Raw genomic sequence first — 6160 nt, forward strand, 5'->3', positions numbered from 1 at the left:
ACCAGGTTGCTCAGAGCCCCTTCCAGCCTGGTCTTGAACACTTCCAGGGGTGGGGAGTGCACAACTTTCCTGGGCAATCTGTGTTGCACTGTCAGTGGTGAGAGAGTCTCCAAATTGTTTTTATTTTTTTATGATTTTTATTGTGTTAAATGCACTGGTAGGGAAAATCCAGCGTATCTCCTCAGCTGTGTAGACAGTCCCTCCTTGTCAGCAATGTGCTCGTCAGTCAAAAACCTCTGATCCCCTGTTAACCTTTCATGTTTTATTCTTTACAAAATTACCATCTTAGCAAGAAGAGCCACGGGCGAGAGGACAGCACAGCCCCACTCTGCAGCCCTGCGGCTCTCCAGCAGCAGAACTGCTTTAGAAGATCCCCGTTTCCCTGCTGCTGGTTTCTGCCAGGAGTGGCGTTTATTCAATTGATCTCAAGTTTCAACTGTAAATTAGATGTGTGGGATCGGGTGGAAGGGTGGTAGCCAAGAGCTCAGGGCAGCTGCCAGCAGCCCAGTTCCGTAGCCAGCGGCTCGTTTGAGGTATCAAAGGCGGGAGGGGGCAGGGTGTGCTTATCTCTGACTGTGCAGATGCAAGGGCCGACTTCTTGGTACTCTGATAAGCATCGGGTCCGATGCTTTTGCATAATTTGTGTTGTTTGGGTGTTTTCTTTCCAACAGGATTGTTTTTACAGGACAACCGATGAAGTGGTGGGATGTGAGTGATGGTGGGCAGCAGCTCGTGTGTGTGGCTGCCCCTTTGATCCAAGTGCCCTAACAGCGTTCTTCCAGCTCTTCCCACTAGGGAGACAATTACCGTGATCCAGGTGTTCCTTTGGGACAAACCCATGAGTTAGTGACAAAGGTCTGCAGAACACTGTTTTCCCAAGCCTCTTCCAGCTCTGCACTTCCATGACTGCACATGTAGTGCAGGAGGAAAAAAAAAATAGTTTCTGCTCTGCTTGAGTAGGAGACAAAGTGGGGAGAAAGGCAGCAGGGAGCAAAGGAGTCTCCCTGCCTCCTTGTTTTTCAGGGAAAAGCCTTTATTCTGCCAGGCTGAAGCCTGCTGTGCTTTTGCCAGCACTTGGCTTCATTTCAAGTCTTGCTACCTATTCAGCTGAATACTGGATGTGTTTCAGATCCTTCTCACTGTCTTCCTTGGAGCTGTCTGGGATTCTGGCCAGGCACAGGGAGGGAGGAGCTGTTGCCACTGCAGGCTCTGCACCAGCCTGCTCCTGGGCCTGGGAGCTGTGGGAAGAGCCAAGGGGAGAGACTGTTCCTCCCTCCTCTACCACCTATTTTCCTTGAGAGCTAATACTGCTCCTGTCCCAGAGAGGAATGAGAGAGGACCTCACAGACCAAAACAGTCCTGCATCTTCCATCATCCTTTTTCCTTCCTCTTCAGTGAACGTGCAAAATGTTTGCTCTTGTGTTGTAGGAGAAAAGTCCTGGAGAGAGGAGTTGATGAAGGGACTCTAGGCAGGACATGAAGAACTGATTTCTGGACAAAGCACCAGTGGAGAGCGAGCAGCCAGCCCTTTAACTGCAACATTAATTATTGCAGTGCTGGAACTAGGGATGGCCGAGGGAAATTCCAAAGCTTGACAGACCAAAATCCAACTGAGTAACAGTCTTGTTAATGTCTGGGCCATTTTTTTCATTCTGCAAGGGCTTGACTCTTTATATTTTACCCTCTCATGTGACCACAACAAAGACACATTTCATTGCCTTCCTTTCTCAGTCTCCAAGGAGGCCAGGCTTTGGTCTTCTGGGCAACCCTGGAATTTTCTAGCACACGTGTGCTGTCAGCTGTTACACCTCACCAAAAAAGCATCTCCAGCAAAGGGAATAGACCTGCAGTGCAGAGCAAGCAGCAAGTTATATTATTTCTCCTTGTAGTACCTGTAGCTGATGTGAGCAAGGTTTCTGTCTGTCTTCTCTGACAGCTTCACTTCTTTCAGTCTTTACTCCTGATCCGTATTTCTCTCTACACCTCCTTGTGTTGGCCAGGCCACGTCGCACACGGGCCACGTCATTCCAGGTGGGACAAGGCACCTCCCCAGAGCACGTGGGTGTTGGGAGTGCCCTGTGTCCTGCAGGCTGGATCCCTGTTTGCTTAACCCTGTATGATGTTTGCTTCTTACACAACAGCAGGGCCTTGTTGAGTCACACTGAGCCTGCCTGGCGATGTAGTCATCCCTTGCACTGCAATTACTGTCCAGGTAATGGCCACTCAAGCAGATTATTCCTCCTGCCTGGTTGCAAAATTTAGCACTTGCCTTTATCAGCCACTTTCCTATTTTACTTTCTCTTCTGATTTCTCCAGTCTGCCAAAGACCATTTTGAAATATGATTCTGTCCAAATTGTGGTTTATCCCATGCAGTTAAAATAAGGAGTGATTCCTTTTGGGCTGTGTTTTCCTCCTTTTGCATAAAAAACATTGCCATGAACTTGTGCAATAGGCTTATGCTGTCCCTTCCCAAAAAGGCTCTGGGTGCCACCAAAGCTCCATCGGTTCTTTTGGTCACTTTTTGTGAGTTGCAGCTCACAAAAAGCCTCCTCCAATTGATCTCCTCCTTCAGTGATCTCACCGCAACAGCATTTATCTTTCCCCCTTCCCTCTTTGATCACTGACTGTGCTTCTCCAAGGGATTCCTCTCTTTGACCTTCCAGTCTTCAGCATGTCTACTCATCACTGAAACAAGGAACATAATTCTCTGCTTGCCATTCCTAAACAAGCTGTTTATTTCCATGTTAAGGCTCAGCTGGTGTCACTTCACTGCTAGGCTGATCAGATCATAATTCTGCTTTTATACCAACCCTCACTGCAGCTCCTCTTGTCCCTTGTGAGAGAAAGAAACCAAATAATTGCCAGATCTCAGGAAATGGATTAAATATCTCTTCTTATTAAATTTGTGAAGTATGGGAATTATTCTCAAGGCTGGGATGAGGAGCAAGCAATCTGTGTCCCACTGATTGGGCTAAGCCCTAATGGAGCTAATTAGTGTTGTATATTCATTCCCAGCCACCATGATTGATTCTAATGGTTTTAATGCCAATGGCACAGTGTGGGTTGGTGTTGCTGTGGAGATCTTTTAAATCAGTTTATTATGTATACCAAAACTCCCTTGTAGTGGAGGGGGACTTTCCAGAAGAGTATGTAGTGACAGGATAGTGGGGAATGGCCTTAAGCTGGAAGAGGGCAGGGTTACATTGGATATTAGGAAGAAATTGTTCCCTGTGAGGGTGGTGAGGCCTTGGCACAGGTTTCCCAGAGAAGCTGTGGCTGCCCCATCCCTGGAAGTGTTCAAGGTCGGGCTGTTTGGGGCTCTGAGCAACCTGGGAGAGTGGAAGGTGTCCCTGCATGTGGAAGGAAGTTGGAACTAAGACGCTCTTTAAGGTCCCTTCCAACCCAAACCATTCTTCACCTGGCTGCTGCCTCAGTGAAGGAAATTGAATCTTGAGTGCAGAGCTGTGCTGCAATTACAAACCCCTCTAATTTGCCTCACACATTATGTTCAGACAGTTTCCAACACGCTTGGCGCTGTCACTTGGTCTGACAAGTTTCCTCTGAGGTGTCTGTCTCACATCTCTCAGGATCTGGCACATCCATCTGTGCTGACGACTCCACACCTCGACACCCGTCTGCCTGAAGCTGCAGTGGCTGCTGCAAGGCTGGCACTTCTTCAGACAGAACAGCTGACTCAGGGCCTCTTCCCCAGTCCCTCCTGAAAGGCATGAAAGGTATGGATGTCCCTCCTTGGCTACGACTGCAGTTTGTCAGTGCTTGCACTCGTGCTGTTCCAAATATTCGCGGATTTTTGCATAGCTTCGCCTCATGTGTCATCTCATGGTTCTCTGAGACCCAAATCAAGGGCCAGGCCTTCTTCACATCACCATCTTCACACTCTGCATCACTCTCGTGCCATCCCATAATTTAGCTGCACGAGGTGCAAGCCACAATCTTACTCCACGTGTTTTTCCAACTGATGTTTTTACCAGTGGGGCTAATGGTTACTTGTGCAAATGTCATGTTATAGCCTATTTCAAATGTAATAAACTAAGCAAACAATGACTTAGAGTAAACAATTGTTCTGTTCAAGAACAAAATTTTCTAGTAAACTCTTCTGTAGTAAAATTATAATATGGAGGGTAGGGAAAAAACAGTGTAATTTCAATCAAAAATTGTATTTTCATGATCTTTGTGGGTCCCTTCCAACTCAGAATTTTCTGTGACTCTGTGATTCTGTAATTTGTCATTGATCTGGATGTTTCTCTGCAAGTTGTGAATTTTTAACAATGTAATGAGACAGTTGCTTTAGTGTCTCCTACGTATGGAAAATATAGAATATCTGGCTCTTCTCTTGATTTATTTTTAGTTGCTCAGTGTTTTTCCTGCATTTTTTTTTTCATAAATTTCTCCCCACATTCTAGTCATAGTCCATTTTCTTACCAGAGAGACAGACCCTTAACTTTTTAATGCTGAAACTGGTCCCTCAGTTTTAGACCAGTCACATCCAGTTGGAAAGTATTTTTTGTCACTTTTACCAATTGATTAAAACATCCTATTTCTTTTTTTTCCTATTTCTACAGCATGCAATACTCTCCAAATAGCTCTATAAATTATATAGTATATGTGCAGATGGAGACATATAGCTGTCTCAACTCCTTCAATGGCCTGAAACACATGAAACACTTCAGGGTGAATCTCATATCCTAAAATAAACTACCTTGAACTGCTTTTCTCTGTATTGGTACTTTTTATAGATACAGAGGGAATTGCTGCTTGGACATTCCAGAGCCACAGGCTGTGTTCTTGAGGAACTTCTCTTTCAGGATCTTCTGCTTTCATGCAAGGAGCCTTTTTAGGATCTTCTGCTTTCATGCAAGGATTTCTGTAGTTTTTTGGTGTTTTGTTTTTTTTTTTTTTTAACTTTCTGTATAATCTAAAGCAACTTTTTAAAAATTACAGTGAGATAATTTGCATGGAGTGTATTAAATGCACCTGCACCCTGTGTTCTACATCATCAAGCCGTGCTCACAACAGTGAGGATGCAGCTGTTGTGACACTGAGCTGTTTCCCAGGTGAGTAACTCATTGTCACATTCTCATACACCATCAGAACAGCCTTGGGCTGAAGGAGGGTAAGGTTTGAATACCTATCAGGAAGAAAATCTTTTCTGTGAGGGTGGTGAGGATCTGGCACAGGTTTCCTGAAGCTGTGGCTGCCCTATCCCTGGAAGTGTTTAAGACCAGGTTGGATGTGGTTCTGATCAACCTGGTCTAGTGGAAGGTGTCCCTACCCATGACAGGGGTTGAATATTATGGTAATTAAGATCCCTTCCAGCCCAAACCACGATTGCCAGCTCCCTGCCCTGAGATGGGCATTTCTAGGGCTGCCTGCACCTCTCTGCCCTGTTGCTGGCCTGGGCAATGCCTGCACAACCCAAGGCCTTTTGAGGAGGAGCACCTGACTGCTGCCCCAGCATGAAGCCCCTCACAGACCCATCAAATGCAGTGGGTATTTAACCCCAAAACCAGACAAGCAGCCAGTACCACAGCCTGTGCTTGGGAGACACTGGCAGCCACGTGTCCCCACTATGGCCACTGCCCTTGGGGACGTGAGTAAAACATCTCCTAAGGTCCTCAGCAGAGCCCTTTCTCCAGGGTCACAGGATCAATTAGGTTGGAAAACACCTCCAAGATCATCGAGTCCAACCTTTGACTGATCTCCACCTTGTCAGCTAGACTATGGCACTGACACATCCAGTCTCTTCAGGGACAGTGACTCCCCCATGGCCCTCGGCAGCCCATTCCAACCTGTTCTGTGAACATCTTCTCCCTAATGTCCAACCTAAACCTCCCGTGGGGCAGCTTGAGGCCGTTTTCTCTTGTCCTGTTGCTGTTAGCCTGGCTGACTCCCACCTGACTACAACCTGTCAGGGAGCTGAAGGGAGTGATAAGGTGATCCCCGAGCCTCCTTTTCTCCAGGCTAAACACCCCCATCTCCCTCAGCCGTTCCTTACAGGACTGTCCTGGTGTAGGGCAAATTTGGGAGAAAAGTCACCCTAGGACAAGGATTCATGCCCCACACTCTTCACCAGCTCCGCTGCCCGTCTCTGGACACACTCCATCACCTGAAAGTTCTCCCTGAAGTGATGCGACCAGC

The sequence above is a fragment of the Chamaea fasciata genome, unplaced genomic scaffold (genome assembly GCF_029207755.1).
Source record: "Chamaea fasciata isolate MVZ Bird 193981 ecotype frontalis unplaced genomic scaffold, bChaFas1.0.hap1 SCAF_2, whole genome shotgun sequence".
Classification (NCBI taxonomy): Eukaryota; Metazoa; Chordata; class Aves; order Passeriformes; family Sylviidae; genus Chamaea; species Chamaea fasciata.